Genomic DNA, 19,643 nt, shown 5'->3' with positions numbered 1-19,643 from the left:
CCCTTCCAGAATACCGGTTGTACTGTCTTTCCATTACAGCATCTAACTGTTTCTTAAATGTCCTGGACACAATCATCCTTCCTGGCAACCCACTTCAGTGTGTTGATCACTTTCTGTGTAAAGAAGTATTTCCTGGCATCTATTCCAAACTTGCCCTTCACAACCTTTCTCCTCCTACTGCTTACGCATTTCTGAAAGTATTGAACTAGATTGACTATTTCTATCCTGTTAAGTATTTTTAAATTCTCCTGTAAGATTCCCTCTGAACTGTCTATTTTCAAGGTTGTAGAACTATCAAGTAATTCCTCAAAACTTATCCCTCTTAAAAATAGGGATCAGCCGTGCACCATCTCTGCATGAGAGACTCCAGATGTGGCGTAACCGTAGCGATGTAGAGCTTTAGCATAACTTCTGGGATGTTGAATTCAATTGATTTGGCATTATAAACCAACATCTTGCTTGTTTTACTTATTGCCACCTCACATTGTTTGTACATGGTAAGTGACAAGTCACATGACACCCCTGGGTCTCTTTCAGCTTTCCCCTTGAAACGTTTTATCCTACCCAAGGAGTACATAGACTTTCTGTTTTGCTTCCAATATGTAGTTCCTTTTATTTGTCCATACTGAACTTTATTTGCCACTGATCGGTTCATTTATATACCCTGTCAAACTGCCCAAGTCCACAGTCCCCCCTAGCTGCTTGTCATTGTGAATTTAATTACCTTGCAGTCAGACTGAATTCAGGTAATTTATGTAGACCAAGATCAGGTGTGGTCCCAGTACGGATTCCTGGGGCACCCTCTCAATACCTTGTCTCCCTCTCCCCACAACCTACCTCTCACTAATGTAGTTTAAACTGCTTGTACAAGTTCAGATCCTTGTGACGGTGTTAAGATAAACTTTTCTTTGGCATAATAGCCCAAATGTTATCAGGGCTGTACTATCTGTACAAAAGATTTTTTTTTCATTGTGTTTTTTAAAGGATATATATCCATACCCTCACTGTTCTGTAATCTTGGTGTTTCCTTCACTTATAGTCATTCCTGGCTGGTTTTGAACTTGAGGTTGTTGCTTACAATATATTTGAAATTCTTCCAGCTGATCTTCGATAGTTTCAGTATAACAGTCACTCTTTGCTTTGGCTGCTGGAACCTCTCCCATTCTCTGTGGTTTGTCTTTTATCACACATCAACATGAAGAGAAAATTAGTTCATTCCCACACTGTGAGGAAATTCAGATATCAAAGTCACATTTGTCTGTACTATTGGTAAACACTCAAAATAGACTTTAGCACAGAGGCTTCGTCTATGTCGATAGATGCAGAATAACACTAAAGAATGGAAAGCCCGCTGGAGCTTTCAATGTAGGTGGAAGAAAGTACCCAGAACTTTGGAAACCAAAGTTTTAACTAGTTTGTGTCCAAGATGCTGGCTGCCCTTTTAGCAAACAGCTTACCAAATAGCTGGTCTGGAAAAACAGAACATTCATTTCAAGCAGTCAGATCGATTGAAATTCATTTTCTCTGAACACATGCATCGCGATTCTCTAATGCAGTCACAGATGGTTTGCAGCATTTATAGATTTTTTTTTGTATTTTTCATGCGACGATAGACTATAAGGCCTGGCTTTTCTTTTTTCTCCGCTCGCCTGTCGATGAATTTTCACTCATTAAATGAATGGCTGGAAATCATGGGTTGGTGAGCGCAGAAGCAGAAGACCCAGACAATGAAGCACAAGTGCACCTAAGGTTTTAATACATTTCCCACATCTGGGGAGGCTCCTTTAATGCTTCTCTTGTTCTGCTCAACAGGATACAAGAAAATGCTCATTCTGATAGGCAATCCTGCACTCTTCCCTTTTTAAAAATTCCTTTAACCTCTCTTTATGACGCAATCTTTTTTCTCTCTTAGTACCTCAGTATCATGTCATGCAGTGCATCCCACCCACTGGGAACACCCCATTTCACAATGAGTGTTCATTCAGGTCCTGATTGGGGTATCTAATTCCTGCAGTTTAGTAATGAGTGACAGTACAATGGATGGATATGTCTGTGGAGTGTCTCAAACTGACTGATGGGATCAGCTCTTTGATTTCATGAACACTCAAAATTAGCAGGCACAGAAGCCCAAAATCTGACTGATGCCCTCTTTAGGAAGTACTGAATAGAAACCTGTCTATTGTTCGATAATAGGAGTGTATGGAACTCTTCACAAATCTATAGAAACTTTGTTTAAAATACTTACATCTGTTAATCCAGCAGCGGACACTGGTGCTTCTATGATTTGCCTTACAATTATGCTGAATGTATTACTAGTAACTAAAATATTACTAAAAACCTCTTTTGAGTTTTAGGGGGTGAATTCCCACCGTTTACACCGTTTTCCTGGAGTTGCGGCAGACGAGCGGGAGAACCTCTGTGGAAATTCACCCCATATTGTTTGTAATTTATAGGAAATGACTGTCTACCTAAAACAAAAAAGTCCGCTGAAACCTGGAAGCTTCCTTTAAGTTGTTTGTATGGCAACAGTGGTATTGGTAAATAGGAAGCTCTTCTAGAAAACCTGAGTCTTAAAAGGAATATAATAAGTTTAAGTGACCCAATCGGTCAGCCTAAATGGTGCTTTTTCTGAGCCTAATGCTAGCACCAGCATATTCCAGCAGGGTAAATACTTTGTCGGCATTGATTTAAGTCACAGGTTCAACAGCTAGCTTGCTTGTGGCTGTAAACCCCCAGTTTTTTAATGTAATTAGGATAGTTTGACTTTGGTTGTGAGTAATGCTATTAAGTATGAAAGTAGTCTTCCCAGATGAGTTGCTTATATATATTTCTCTCTTGATGTTTATCAGTTTTTACCCACTTTAGGCTATTCAGCTGGAAATCCAGGCCATAGGCTTTCCCATGGTTGATGGTGGTACTGCTTTATGTCAACAGATGTATTGGCAGGACGATGAGGAGACCCACCTCTTGACCCATTTGTCTGAAAAATCTGTCTCCTGTGGTTTTTTTCAGCAGTAAGCACAACCGTTGATATAAAGCAGTATCGCCATCAGTCTTTGCAAAAAAATCTGTGGCCTGGACTTGTCATTGAAGAGAATCACATAGAGGTGGTAACATAAAATAACTGAAAAATTGAGATAATTATAAATTCACAGTAAGAGCAATGCTAATACTTTTGCGACAACATACTAAAAGCTATTGTAGTCGTACACTTTTTGTTTTACTATCACTGGTGAAGGGTATAGTATTTTTACTCGGTGATAGCATAGCTATGGATATGAGTGTATTTTCCCTTCTGCCTCAGGCAATTTCTGTCACCTGCATTGTATGCAGTGCAGGTTTTAATATAGTCTTTGAAATGTTGGTCCTCTGACATATTCAAATAATTGTTATAACTTTGCAGATGAAAAGCAGTGGAGTATGACAAAATTGTAGTCAGAAAGGAGCCGGATGCTTGTCATTTTGGAGCTGTGACGCTTATAATATATTTGTATTGTGACTGAACAAAAATATTTCTGTGAAGGCTGCTTGTTTTCTTACTCGCCATTCTTTATGGGTAGTATGTTACAGACAATCTGTAATTTTTAGAATCCGGCGGGTTTAACAACAGACAGGACCCCCACCCCCCCCCCCCGACATGACGTTAAAATCAGGTCGCAGCATCAATGATGTCATTGAGCTGCGACTTAATTTGAAATTGGCCCTTGCCTGCCTGTGGCGGGAGCTTTGGCTGACTTGAAAGTTGGCTGGGATGGAATGGTGGTGGGTGGGAACGGAGCGATTTCAGGCTGGTAAGTCGACTCAACCTAATCTTAAACCCCCCACGCACATTTCTCACTGGGCAAGGGGGCTTAAAATCAAGGCTTTAAAGTCTGAGATCAGAGGTAGTGAAACATAATGGAAAACTAGAAATTAAATCACTCAAATTGTAAACAGTAGAACTAGAGGAGCTCTTCAGAGCTTGGGGTTATGTTGGGAAAGACTAGAGGGACATTTTAGGAACCATCATATTCCATGGAGCATTCTATCAGTTCTCTCTGCACTTCTCCTTATAAACCTCAGTGCTATTCCCAAATGAGGTGAGGTCGGGAATAGAACTGGTCAAGTCGATATATGTAGTTTATTATAAATGCATTCAAAAAGAATGGGGTGCATTTTCATTTCTATCGCCTAGTGTAAATTGCGCCCGCTTCTTCAATGCGTTATGGGCGACTGGCCGGCACGCTCCAAAATCACCCCCATGTGTTTATAATTTCACTACATTTAGTAACCAGAACAATTCTTTCTTCTAGACATTAATTTAGCTCCTTTTTTAAGATGCTAGTTGACACAGCTGAGGGTGGAGGGAACAGGAAAGAGTGGTTTAAGGAGATGGTTGGCAGTTGAGAAAAGAAGCAGGGGTTATCTTTGCTTTCCAGGTTGATCCTGGAATGGTGGGTGATTTTGGCAGAGTGTAGTGAGGCGTGATAATGCTTGATGTGGTCCAGTCTGATCTGTTGATGGATAGTTAATCCATTTGTGTGCCAGATATGCTCGACTGTTCCCCTTGGACTTGAGGGAGCAAAGATGCTGGCCATACCAGGAGGAACAACCAGGATGGGAGAAAGTAAAGTTTTGCTCGGGACAAGGTAAAGGAGTGTTGAGTAAATCAGTGGCTGCAGAAGTACCAAGTCAAGTGAAGGGCCAAAGGCTGGGCGCTGTGGAGTTTGAAAGTGCAGTTGTAAGTGACCCAGGGGAGAATTGTTTCTAGGTGTGGCACAAAAGGAAGTAGAGTTGCAAGGAGATAGATGGATGTGTGTGGTGATGGATACAAGGAAGTGGTCAGAGGTGGCAGTGAGAGTAAAGAGGGCACGGGAGATCGCAAAGTTGACAGAGTGGCCGTGAATATGGATAGGAGAGTTTATATGGAGGGAAAGATTTAGGGAGGACAGTACAACAGTGAATTCAGAGGAGAGAGGGCAAAGGGAATTGAGATGGAGATTGAAATCACCGAGAATGAGAAGTCGCTCAGCGCATAGCCTGAGGGAAGAAAGCAGGGAGGCTATCTTGGGGAGAAGCTGGGGTGGGGTGCAGTAGACAATGCGCATTGTTGCTAGGGACAATGGGGCTAGTTGCTTTTATTTTGTAAAACAATGATGAACCCAAATCATAATAAGGGTTTGCATAATTTTACTTGTGTAAGTCCAGTGTAATCCGAATTTGCTTGCATTTAGTGAAAAGAAAGTTGGAACCCATCTGTCATAATGTTGCATTCACTCATCTCAAGGCCCTAAATTGGCATGCAGATGGCATAAATTGCAAATATTTAATTCATCCAACTGTAGAGTGTGCAAAACTGTGGTTGAGATGGCCCAATGAAGGTTTTGTAAATCTTGATTTACAAATTGGGACGTAGAGGTCCTATGTGACTGCGTGAACCATATATGTGCTCACTTTTTTTTGAGTTGGTTGCAGGCAGGAGACAGTCAACAAACATGCACAACATGGCTTCAACAGTGGTAGATTTAAGGGGTAGAGGTGATCACAAACCACTTATTAGCCCGATTCCAGTCCTGACCTGACCGAACTCCTGATGTCACTTAAATAAATGAATTTACAGTTAATATGTCTGCCATGCTCATGAAGAGGTATCATGATGAAGAATAACCTATACGGGGGAGGGGAGGTGGGTTGATGCTTTATTTAAGCTATGAATTAAATAAATAAAATACGTAGACTCAAACGAATAACCCTCTGACTGATTGTCAGTTATAAGTTTATTTATTTGAGTGTTTAAGCTACAATTTTGATTTTGGTCAGGTTGGGGCTGCCAGTGGCAGTTGGGTTGGGTTAGAGCTGGTCAGGGCTGATAGGTTAAGTCAGGTTAATAAGGACATCCATCTGCACGCTGACTAAACCCAGAGCTGCTGTCAGTGCTCTGTTTAAACTTTTGACTTTTTTCTCTTCCTTTGTAAAACTAACTTCAGCGTCTAAATCTGGGCAGTGAAGTCAATCTGCACATTTGTCATCGCCTTGAGGAAAGCGGTAGGAGTTAATATCTGTACTTTTTGACAAGGACTGAGAGTCCTTGATGAGCACTTTTTTCAGTATGAGCTAACATTTATAGACAATTGCGCATGGGAACAAGATCGTGAGCTGCAGTAAATACAGAAGAAAACTCTGTTGCTGCTTTCTCCTGGTTTTACTCACCTGTTTAGTCACATTTTTTTTGGTGAAATTTTAGCTACTGTGGGAACTATACCCACTCAAGCCTTAAGTTTTTCTTTCCCTTCTCTTCATCAAAGTCATTTTGAAAATAAAATGCTCAAAATTGCAAGCAATATTTAAAATGTGGCTTCACCAATAACCTATACTATATAGAATAATTTTAGTCAACTGCCATTGAGATGCATTCTACGAGCATAAAGAAATTGTGGAGGGCGTCGGGACCCCAGCAGCATGAAGAAATTGAAAATTACAGAGAAAGTAGGTGGCATAATATATTGGTGCCTGTGATCCATCTCCAGAATTCATTTCCAAGCCAATCTTTGCCATGTTGTTGGAAGACATGCAGAATGAAAGCAAACTACTTCCCCATGGGGAGAGAAGGAGTCAAAAAAGAATTGTAGGAGTTTCAGCAGAGAAGGAGGTCATTTGGCCCCTCATTCAGTGTGCAAGTTATCTCGGGCTACTCTCGCTCCCTAATAGCATGGGTTTGAGTCAAACTCATCAAATGTTTGGCAGTGTACAGAAATAATTATATTCCAGTCCTTGAGGTTGAACACATTGTGCAGCCTATGGCTAAAGTCATGAAGTAAGCATGCAAGGGTTTAGCCTCATGTTAATGTGGTGAGTTAAATTCTAGTTGTTTGATGCAGCTGACTTTCGCTTGCTGTATTAAAACTTTACTCACTTACTTTTAATTTATGTGCCTTAAACAGATCCTTTCACCATTGGTGAGATTGCTGAAATATATTTATCTTTTTTAGTTTTAGGATTTTTCTCCCTATCCCTTCTCCCTTGAAGGTAGTGCCTCATGCAGGATTATTGTACCATGGGGACCAGCAAACTTCCATCATCACGCCCAAGCGTCCGTTCTTCATGTGTGAGTCTAGACAGTGAACATTATTGGGCCTTCTAACCATGGGAGGCACCCATGCCAAACTCAACTCTGTCCTCATCCAATTTTCACAGACAATTAACTTTCTAACAAAAGCTTCAGGGTAGTGTTTAAGAGTAGGAGCTGTTGCTGTTTTGTTTCCTGCTCCTAGGTTTGGACAGCCAAGGCCAATTGTAGCACTCCAACAACTCCCCAGCTGAACTTAGCACAGAGAATAGATCAACCCTGAAGTCATCGAGATCTTTGTGAATCAATTCCACATTAGGTGGTGCTGCTATCCACTGAGCCATGAGGGTTCTAAAGTGTATTTAAGTCAAACATTCATTGATTTGCAAGATGACCTCGGGTGCCAGTTAGCTGTAGATGCTATTGATTTTTCTTCCTTTGTCGTGCTAGTACATTTACTGTTGAGCTTCAGATTATCAATACACTAACAGATGTTTTGCTCTTTCATTTGCCACTCATACTTTCCATTCAAAATATCAAATTGTCTTTGAAATGACAGCCTGATCAATCATTGTCATTTACTGATTGGTGTGGAGGATTTGGCACATGGAACCACCATGTCAGAAGTTTAAAGTGAAGCTGTTTTGCTTGATTCCTTATTTTTGTTCTATTAGCATTTTTGTCTCACCCAAGACAGAGCCCCACTTGGCTTTTATCCAAGTTCTGCCCACCATCAACAAAATTAAGGGACTATCTAGTCAGATCATAAATGATGCCCACCCGGTCAGGGGAGTGGGAGTTATTATGTTGCCTGTGACATGTTTTTCAATTACGATCAGCTAGAAAATATACAGGAGCAGTGTACCTGCCGCCTTAGTGGAGCAAATGTGCACAGACTGCCCAACTGGTGTAGCCAGTTGATATATTTCACCGATTGTTGTGACAACTTCCTCAGTTGTTCCAGACTGGTTTAATGAATTGTTTTAGATTTCAACTGCCAGGCGAAAATGGCAGAATATTGAAGAGCAGTTTGTCAAATTGCAGCCATATATATGATAGGGTACGGTGGCATAACGATTATGTTACTGGACTAGTAATCCAGAGGCCTGGACTAATAATCTGGAGTTATCAGTTCAAATCCTGCCACGGCAGCTGGGGAATTTAAATTCAATTAATTAAATAAAATCTGAAATAAAAAAAAACTGGTATCAATAATGTGGCCATAAAACTACTGGGTTGTCATAAAAACCCATCTGGTTCACAAATATCCTTTAGGGAAGGAAACCAGCAGTCCTTCCCCGGTCTGGCCTATATGTGACTCCAGACTCGAGCATTGTGGTTGACTGTTAATCGCCCTCTGAAATGGCCTGGCAAGCCACTCAGCTGTACAATCTCGCGACAAAAAGTCATCATAAGAATAAAACCGGACGGACCACCTGACATCGGACTGCTAGGCATCGCACACGACAAAGGCTAGCCAAGCCCAGTCGACCCTGCAAAGTCCTCCTCACCAACATCTGGGGACTTGTGCCAAAATTGGGAGAGCAGTCCCAAAGACTAGTCAAGCAACAGCCTGACATAGCCATACCCACAAAATCATACCTTTCAGCCAACGTCCCAGACTCTTCCATCACCGTCCCTGGGTATGTCCTGTCCCACTGGCAGGACTGACCCACCAGAGGTGGCGGTACAGTGATATACAGTCAGGAGGGAGTGGCCCTGGAGTCCTCAACATTGACTCTGGACCCCATGAAATCTCATGGCATCAGGTCAAACATGGGCAAGGAAACCTCCTGCTGATTCCAACCGACCGCCCTCCCTCAGCTGATGAATCAGTCCTCCTCCATGTTGAGCACCACTTGGAGGAAGCACTGAAGATAGCAAGGGCACAGAATGTACTCTGGGTGGGGGACTTCAATGTCCATCACTACTGACCGAGCTGGCCGAGCCCTGAAGGATATAGCTGCCAGACTGGACCTGTTGGTGAGCGAACTAACACGAGGGAAAAACCTTCTTGACCTCGTCCTCACCAATCTACCTGTCGCAGATGCATCTGTCCATGACAGTATTGGTAGGAGTGACCACCGCACAGTACCGCACCGCACAGTCCTCGTGGAGACAAAGTCCAGTCTTCGCACTGAGGACACCATCCAACGTGTTGCACTATCACCGTGCTAAATGGGATAGATTCGGAACAGATCTAGCAGCTCAAAACTAGGCATCCATGAGGCGCTGTGGGCCATCAGCAGCAGCAGAATTGTATTCCAGCACAATCTGTAACCTCATGGCATATTCCTCACTCTACCGTTAACAAGTCGGGATAAAGCCTGGATCAATAAGGAGTGCAGAAGACCATGCCAGGAGCAGCACCAGATGTACCGAAAAATGAGGTGCCAATCTGGTGAAGCAATGCCACAGGACGACATGCATGCTAAACAGCAGAAGCAACATGCTACAGACAGAGCTAAGCGATTCCACAACCAACAGATCAGATCAAAGCTCTGCAGTCCTGCCACATCCAGTCGTGAATGGTGGTGGACAATTAAACAACTAATGGGAGGAGGAGGCGGCTCTGTAAACATCCCCATCCTCAATGATGGCGGAGTCCAGCACGTGAGTGCAAAAGACAAGGCTGAAGAGTTTGCAACCATTTTCAGTCAGAAGTGCCAAGTGGATGATCCATCTCGGCCTCATCCCAATATCCCCACCATCACAGAAGCCAGTCTTCAGCTAATTTGATTCACTCCACGTGATATCAAGAAACGGCTGAGTGCATTGCATACCTCAAAGGCTATGGGCCCCGACATTGCTTAAGACTTGTGCTCCAGAACTAGCCACGTCTCAAGCCAAACTGTTCCAGTACAGCTACAACACCTGCATCTACCCGACAATGTGGAAAATTGCCCAGGTTTGTCCTGTTCACAAAAAGCAGGACAAATCCAATCCGGCCAATTACCGCCCCACCAGTCTTCTCTCAATCATCAGTAAAGTGATGGAAAGTGTCGTCGACAGTGCTATCAAGCGGCACTTACTCACCAATAACCTGCTCATCGATGCTCAGACTGGGTTCCGCCAGGACCACTCGGCTCCAGACCTCATGACAGCTTTGGTCGAAACATGGACAAAAGAGCTGAATTCCAGAGGTGAGGTGAGAGTGACTGCCCTTGACATCAAGGCAGCATTTGACTGAGTGTGGCACCAAGGAGCCCGAGTAAAAACTCTCTAGTGGCTGGAGTCATACCTAGCACAAAGGAAGATAGTAGTGGTTGTCGGAGGCCGATCATCTCAGCCCCAGGACATTGCTGCAGGAGTTCCTCAGGGCAGTGTCCCAGGCCCAACCATCTTCAGCTGCTTCATCGATGACCTTCCCTCCATCAGAAGGTCAGAAATGGGGATGTTCGCTGATGATTGCACAGTGTTCAGTTCCATTCGCAACCCCTCAGATAATGAAGCAGTCCGAGCCCACATGCAGCAAGACCTGGACAACATCCAGGCTTGGGCTGATAAGTGACGAGCAACATTTGTGCCAGACAAGTGCCAGGCAATGACCATCTCCAACAAGAGAGAGTCTAGCCACCTCCCTTTGACATTCATCGGCATTACCATCGCTGAATCCCCCACCATCAACATCCTGGGGGTCACCATTGACCAGATACTTAACTGAGCCAGCCACATAAATACTGTGGTTACAAGAGCAGGTCAGAGGCTGGGTATTCTGCGGCGAGTGACTTACCTCCTGTCTCCCCAAAGCCTTTCCACCATCTACAAGGCCCAAGTCAGGAGTGTGATGGAATACACTCTACTTGCCTGGATGAGTGCAGCTCCAAAAACACTCAAGGAGCTGGACGCCATCCAGTACAAAGCAGCCCGCTTGATTGGCACCCCATCCACCACTCTAAACATTCACTCCCTTCACCACCGGTGCACCGTGGCTGCAGTGTGTACCATTCACAGGATGCACTGCAGCAACTCACCAAGGCTTCTTGCTAAGCACCTCCCAAACCCGCGACCATTTTTTTTATTCGTTCATGGGATGTGGGCATTGCTGGAGAGGCTGGCATTTATTGCCCCATCCCTAATTGCCCTTGAGAAGGTGGTGGTGAGCCGCATTCTTGAACCGCTGCAATCCGTGTGGTGAAGGTTCTCCCACAGTGCTGTTAGGAAGGGAGTTCCAGGATTTTGACCCAGCGACGATGAAGGGACGGCGATATATTTCCAAGTCGGGATGGTGTGTGACTTTGAGGGGAACGTGCAGGTGGTGTTGCTCCCATGTGCCTGCTGCTCTTGTCCTTCTAGCTGGTAGAGGTCACGGGTTTGGGAGGTGCTGTTGAAGATGCCTTAGCAAGTTGCTGCATTGCATCCTGTGTGCCGGTGGTGAAGGGAGTGAATGTTTAGGGTGGTGGATGGGGTGCCAATCAAGAGGGCTGCTTTATCCTGGATGGTGTTGAGCTTCTTGAGTGTTGTTGGAGCTGCACTCATCCAGGCAAGTGGAGAGTATTCCTTCACACTCCTGACTTGTGCCTTGTCGATGGTGGAAAGGCTTTGGGGAGTCAGGAGGTGAGTCCCTCGCTGCTGAATACCTAGCCTCTGATCTGCTCTTGTAGCCACAGTATTTATATGGCTGGTCCAGTTAAGTTTCTGGTCAATGGTGACCCCCAGGATGTTGATGAAGGGGGATTCGGCAATGGTAGTACCGTTGAATGTCAAGGGGAGGTGGTTAGACTCTCTCTTGTTGGAGATGGTCATTGCCTGGCACTTGTCTGGCGCGAATGTTACTTGCCTCTTGTCAGCCCAAACCTGGATGTTGTCCAGGTCTTGCTGCATGTGGGCTTGGGCTGCTTCATTATCTGAGGGGTTGTGAATGGAACTGAACACTATGCAATCATCAGCGAACATCCCAATTTCTGACCTTCTGATGGAGGGAAGGTCATTGATGAAGCAGTTGAAGATGGTTGGGCCTAGGACACTGCCCTGAGGAACTCCTGCAGCAATGTCCTGGGGCTGAGATGATTGGCCTCCAACAACCACTACCATCTTCCTTTGTGCTAGGTATGACTCCAGCCACTGGAGAGTTTTCCCCCTGATTCCCATTGACTTCAATTTTACTCGGGCTCCTTGGTTCCACACTCGGTCAAATGCTGCCTTGATGTCAATGGTAGTCACTCTCACCTCACCTCTGGAATTCAGCTCTTTTGTCCATGTTTGGACCAAGGCTGTAATGAGGCCTGGAGCCGAGTGGTCCTGGCGGAACCCAAACTGAGCATCGGTGAGCAGGTTATTGGTGAGTAAGTGCCGCTTGATAGTACTGTTGATAGCACCTTCCATCACTTTGATGATTGAGAGTAGACTGATGGGGCGGTAATTGGCCGGATTGGATTTGTCCTGCTTTTTGTGGACAGGACATACCTGGGCAATTTTCCACATTGTCGGGTAGATGCCAGTGTTGTAACTGTACTGGAACAGCTTGGCTCGAGGCGCAGCTAATTCTGGAGTACAAGTCATCAGCACTACAGCTGGTATGTTTTCGGGGCCTATAGCCTTTGCTGTATCCAGTGCACTCAGCCGTTTCTTGATATCACGTGGAGTGAATCGAATTGGCTGAAGACTGGCCGCTGTGATGGTGGGGATATCGAGAGGAGGCCGAGATGGATCATCCACTCGGCACTTCTGGCTGAAGATGGTTGCAAACGCTTCAGCCGTGTCTTTTGCACTCACGTGCTGGACTCCGCCATCATTGAGGATGGGGATGTTTACAGAGCCTCCTACTCCCATTAGTTGCTCAATTGTCCACCACCATTCACGACTGGATGTGGCCGGACTGCAGAGCTTCGATCTGATCGATTGATCTGATGGTTGTGGAATCGCTTAGCTCTGTCTATAGCATGTTGCTTCTGCTGTTTAGCATGCATGTTGTCCTGATTTGTAGCTTCTCCAGGTTGGCGCCTAATTTTTAGGTATGCCTGGTGCTGCTCCTGGCATGCACTTCTACACTCCTCAATGAACCAGGGTTCATCCCCTGGCTTGTTGGTAACGGTAGAGTGAGGAATATGCCGGGCCATGTGGTTACAGATTGTGCTGGAATACAATTCTGCTGCTGTTGATGGCCCACAGCGCCTCATGGATGCCCAGTTTTGAGCTGCTAGATCTGTTCCGAATCTATCCCATTTAGCACGGTGGTCGTGCCACACAACACGTTGGATGGTGTCCCCAGTGCGAAGATGGGACTTCGACTCCACAAGGACTGTGCGGTGGTCACTCCTACCAATACTGTCATGGACAGATGCATTTGCGACAGGTTGATTGGTGAGGACGATGTCAAGTAAGTTTTCCCCTCGTGTTGGTTCGCTCACCACCTGCCACAGGCCCAGTCTGGCAGCTATGAGTTCAGGACTCAGCCAGCTCGGTCAGTAGTGGTGCTACCGAGCCACTCTTGGTGATGGACATTGAAGTCCCGCACCCAGAGTACATTCTGTGCCCTTGCTACCCTCAGTGCTTCCTCCAAGTGGTGTTCAACATGGAGGAGGACTGATTCATCAGCTGAGGAGGACCTCTACCACCTGGAAGGACAAGGGCAGCAGGCACATGGGAACAACAGCACCTGCATTCTCCTCCAAGTCACAAACCATCCCGACTTGGAAAGACATCGCCGTTCCTTCATCGTCGCTGGGTCAAAATTCTGGAACTCCCTACCTAACAGCACTGTGGGAGAACTTTCACCACACGGACTGCAGCGGTTCAAGAAGGTGGCTCACCACCACCTTCTCAAGGGCAATTAGGGATGGGCTGGCCTTGCCAGCGATGCTCACATCCCATGACCGAATTTTTTTTAAAAAGCCATCCTTCGATGCAATGTGTATAAATGTTCCATTCCGGTATGTCAAACACCACACGATGAATATGCTATACTATATATGGTAAATTTTGCAAGACTCAGCAGGCGGCACGGAAGGCCTGGCATAAATTGTGCTTGAAGATCCATGTTTCCGGTGCTCAGCACACCACATTTTGCAGAGAAGGAATCTCTTTTTTTTGTTGGCCGTGCTGCCAACCAGCCTGAGCTTTCAATTTTATTGAGATAGCTATTTCACATCTTGTGCATCGCTGCATTCTCCCAGAGTGCAGCTCACCATGATTGTTTGGCTGGCCTTTAGGAGATGACCTTTTAAGGGCATGTTTGAGTCTTGCGTGTCAGTTGGAAATTCATTGGGGGGGATTTTAACCCTCCAGGATGGTTGGGACAATGGCAGCGGGGGGTTAAATTCTTAAATATGGGAAACCCGACCCCAACCCGCCGCAAACACGCCTATGTCTAGTTTAACCGGGGTGGGTTGGGGGTCGGGTGAGTAACCCGCTTTCGATAGTCGGGGCAGTAATTATAATATGTTAATGAGGCTGTGTGCCTCAGACTTTTGCAGCTATTTGTGTTTAACAGCTGCGGCCCGGGTTTCCCAGGGTTCGGGAAACCCTGCAGCTGAAGAGAGGCGAGTACTGTCAGATCCCGCAGGGAAATTCTTTTCAAGTACTGCTTGTGGAGCAGGAGTGCTCCCCCCTGGACCCTGATACTATCGGCCCCTCCCCCCGTGATCGGCTGCCGCCGCCCCCCCCCCCCCAATCGCCGTGATTGGACTGTCCCCTACCCCCCCCCCCCCCCCCAGATTGTCCAACTCTTCCAACCCACCCCCCACCCTGCACAATTGGCTGATTTCCCCGCCCCCTCCCCCCCACCGAGTTCAGTCGACAACCCCTCTCACCCTCACAACATGGCTATCTGGCCAGTAGGTTCCTGCTGCTGCTTCTCTACTATCACCACCACCACTTACTCCTCCTTGCATACACTCTTCCTCAGCTGATGCCAAGTCCTCAAGCTTATTAAGTGCATCCTCAAGGATGTTTGTAGTTGTGTTGGTTCTTGCAAACTATAGTGAGAGGATGTGTGGTGCTGCTTTGCACTGCACCATGAGCAGTGCCAGCCCCAAAGATCAGCCTCTCAACAATGACAGAAAAGGACCAAATGTTAACATGCTGACTTTAAGACATACCTTCACACTGTGCTGGTGTTACATTCTACTGTGTATGATTTGGTGGTGTTATGTTTGCCTGCATGGGACTGAGCATAGGTAGGTCTGCTGCTTTACTTATCCCTATTCCATGTATCATTCTATGATTCTATGCTCTTAAATGCCACATTTCCAAGTTGACATACTCCACAGGAGTCAAGCACGTGTCATTTGTGGGCCTTTCTGCAGTTTGGGCCTGTTCCTTTGAATTTTGTGCCTTGTTGTGCAAGCAAAAAAGTAGCTTTGAGATAAAGGTGAAGGAACAAATGCAGTGGCAGACATGTACCCAGTCTCAGGCCAACCTATGTGTCCGTAAGTGACCACATGGCTAGCACACAACGTATTACAGATGAACAGCATTTTAAAGAGGGGAGAGAAGGTGCACCCACACATACATGCACACACCTACACCTCACACATAGTGCTTAATTGGGAAACAGGAGATAATTAAATGGCAAAGTGACATCACCTCTGGCATTTAACTATCTCTTTTTCTCCACTTAAGCACTTTACAGGTCATTTAATTTTTTTTCTGTTTGTGTGTGTGTGTTTCTCTTTCCAACCCCCCAACCCCCCTTGTTCTATTCCTTTTTAAAATGCTGTTCGCCATCAGTAATATCTTCCAGTCTTGGCAAAGGGTCGGCATGCCCAAAACATTAACTTGTCTGTTCTCTCCACAGATGCTGCCTGACCTGCTGAGTGTTTCCAGTATTTTCTGTTTCTGTTTCAGATTTCCAGCATCTACAGTATTTTGTACATTTAGAAGTACGTTGTGTATGCAGCTTTCCAAACAGTATCTCGTGCTGTTAAGGTATAATGTATACTATGGAGCCAGTGTTGGTGGCTATTAACATTGCATACTCTGCTCCTTCTTAATTGCCTTGTTGAATGTCGGTGCCCTGGCTGGAGCATCGGTGATGTTTGATGAGAAAGAACCACATTATGATGTTGGTTGGCCCTCGGTGGTAAAGTGTTAGGTTCCTTTATCTGGTTGCTTATCCAGAACAAAGGTGGCATTCTTCTTCTCTGAGTGAGTGGATGAGAGAATATTGCCAGCATTCTCTTGATGCATTCCAACTTTTCATTGCCGTTCTGCTTAGGTCATTTTTTCTAATATACGTTTTGCTGAGCACTTAATTTTCTGTCGATTTCATTGCAAATTTCAACGATCTCCTTGTTTGCTGCGCACAATAATTGTTTGTAATGTTTGAGCATTTTAACATAAGTAAACTGATTCAGAATCATTGCTATATGCTGTCCTTTTTCCTCGTTCTTTAACTCCCAATGCTGCACGTATCTAACTGTTTGGCACTGAGACATTTTCTGAAGGCCCTGGAGCTGACTCCACCCTTTTGTTACACTGCATGCATCATTATCGACATTACAATCTCATTTACACCCCGTTTAGATGTCATACACATGTGGCAGTGTAATGTTGTGCGATCCAGGCAATAAAATATTTTTTATTACTTGCTAGTGGCCAAAAAGTATTTATATGTGCAAGTTATGATTGAAACTGTAAACAGATCTTTATGACGAATAGTTTTAAAAACTATTTGAATCTTAACACAGCTCTCTATTTACTGGCAATCCAGTTCTCAGTGGGAGTTTGTTGGCTGGTTGGTTTCTAGTGTCTGAATTTTACCTGACATTGTCAAGTACTGCAAATTGTTCGAAAAGGAAATATTATGGTTTGAGAACTGCAAAATGCTGAATGCACATTTATAAATAATTTTTTTTAAAAAGTGTGTGAAGTTTATGATGGGAAACATGATGAATATATTTGGCTAGTCTACTGGGGATGCAGCTAATCTCATTTCTGATGATATTTCAGCTTTATTGTTGCCCAGGGAGTTTTAAAAATGGTGGCGACCTGTTAAATGTTAAACTTCCTTTCACTTTTTAGTTTCTATATATATTTTCCATGATATCATGATCCTGATGTTCCCTCTTGGCTGGTGCAGGAACTCATTTAGAAGCAAAGGTGTGTGCACATGTGGCTGATTTGTGTCTGCACACAAATCTCACATTTTCCTGTTGAAGGCTGCTTGTTTAAAAATGCCGGTTAAGGCAGCACACTGATTCCTGAGAGGCACTTGAGCACCTTAGCAGTCATTTTGTTCTTTGCGAATAGGAGGAAGGCACACAGGAGTTGAGCTAAAGGCAGCTATCGTACTTCCTATAATTTTCTGATGGTTTTCCAAGCTCTCCTTTTTTAATTGAATAAATATTTTGATTATCTCAATACTATTTCTATCTTTGTAAATTATTTTGTTTCATAGAATCATAGAATGTTACAACACAGAAACAGGGCATTCGGCCCATCAATACTGTGTCAATGTTTTTCTCCACATGAGCCACTTAATCTAATCTCACTCTCCTACTCACTCCCCATATCCTTTAACATTCCTCTTTTTCCAACAGCTTCAACAGTGGTTTGTGGTAGAGAATTCCATATTCTAACCACGCTCTGTGTAAAGAATTATTTTCTAACTTTCCCTTTAATTCTTTTTGTGATCATCTTAAATTTGTGCTGCCTTGTCACTATTTTGCTGACCAGTGGAAACAACCTATCACTATTTACCTTTATAACCTTTTGTGATCTTGACTACCAATATCTTGTCACCCCTTAACCTTCTCTGTTCCAGTGAAAAAAGCTTTAACTTCTCAAGACTTCCTTCATAACTGTAACCCCTGATCCATGGTAACATCCTAGTGAATCTACACTGTACCTTTTCCATTGTTATTATATATTTCCTATAATAGAGTGGCTAAAACTGCACACAGTACTACAGCTGGGGTCTAAGACTTTGTACAAGTTCAGCATTACCGCTTTGTTTTTGTATTTTATGCCTCTAGATACAAAGACAAAGATTCTATTTTGCTTTTTATGGCCTTATCTACTTGTGCTGCTAAGTTTTAATGACCAGTTGCTCCTTTACTCCATTTAAAATATTACCATATAAGGCATATTTTCTTTCCCTATCTTTATTTCCAAAATGTATAACTTCACATTTGTTTACACTGAATGGCACATGTCACATATCTGTCCACAACGCTAGCCTACCTATGTTCTCCTGCAGTCTTTCACAATCTTCATCACAATTTGGCAGAATTGTAAATCATCAGGTCCTGATGATTTCTGTACCTTAAGTTTCAGTAACTTATTTAGTAACAACTGTCCTACTGAATGACAGCCACCAGAACATCTAAAACTAAATATTTCAGTTACCTTATTATCCTTCCAATGGTTACATTTTAGCTCTGCTGGAAATATATGTGAACAAGAGGAAGTCATCCTATAAGTGGGCAAAAGGGCTTTGCTTGTCATCAATTGCCTTTTATGATTTGGTGAAGTGCTTGGTTTAGGAATATGTGAAATGAGTATGGAATAATAGATACATGTGGGTGGATTACAAGACTATTATTCCTTTTTAAAGGGGTAGGGGGTTTTGGGTGGTGTTATCAACCACAATTGCAAGCTGAGATAGAAATGGCATGTTTTCTGAACTTCAAGATTAATTCACTTCCAAATTAATTCACTTCCAAATGTTTAATCATCTACCGTGGCTTAGTGGCAGCACTCTGAGGTGCCGTCTTTCGGATGAGAGTTAAACCGAGGCCTTGTCTGCCTTCTCAGATTAACTTAAAAGATCCCATGGCACTATTTTGAAGAAGAGCAGGGGAGTTCTCCCCGGTGTCCTGGCCAATATTTATCCCTCAACCAACATCACTAAAACAGATGATCTGGTCATTATCACATTTCTGTTTGTGGGACCTTGCTGTGCGCAAATTGGCTGCCACATTTCCTACATTACAATGGTGACTACACTTCAAAAGTGTGTCATTGGCTGAGAAGCGCTTTGGGACGTCTAGAGTTTGTGAAAGACGCTATATAAATGGAAGTCTTTCTTTTCTAAAATTTTAAAGAAAATTATGTATTTTTCTTTCCGTTACGCAGTGAGGTCCATTGAGCAAGTGGCAGTAGGGTCTGTAGGATGACAGAACACCCTAGGGTTTTATTACCAATTGCAACATAAGACCTGAAGATACCGAATGTCTCAAGCACGTGTTTATTGCAAAGTTTTATTGGTTTACCAACTACATCCACTGTGGTGTGTACTGAAGAATATTTGATATAGTGCATTGTGCCTACCCTAATGTACTGATAGGTTCTTCAATAAGATGTTTAATTATATGATTTGAGTTCATGAGGACTAGAACCCTGTTATCATTTCAGTAAATTGTCATGTTGGGTTCCAGCAAAAGAAATCAACATTTAAGTATAATTTAAACAATAGGGCCTCATTATTTTACGGTGTGCATATGTTATCACAGAAGCTTTGTTTGCTAATTTTTTCCTAATTAATCACTGTCACTTCCCTATGTCTGCAGTTTCAGGAGAGTTCACGCGGACTCCCACTGGGACAGTCTAGCCAGGATATCTAGGGCCACCTACAGTATGGTTAATTGCCAAAGTAAATGTTTCTCGTCAGGAGTTTGCGCTCAAATCTTTTCAAATGCCCACTGTTCCAAATAGT

Source organism: Heptranchias perlo, chromosome 4 (genome assembly GCF_035084215.1).
Source record: "Heptranchias perlo isolate sHepPer1 chromosome 4, sHepPer1.hap1, whole genome shotgun sequence".
NCBI lineage: Eukaryota > Metazoa > Chordata > Chondrichthyes > Hexanchiformes > Hexanchidae > Heptranchias > Heptranchias perlo.
The sequence above is the reverse complement of the archived record's forward strand: the minus strand, read 5'-3'. Positions refer to the sequence as shown.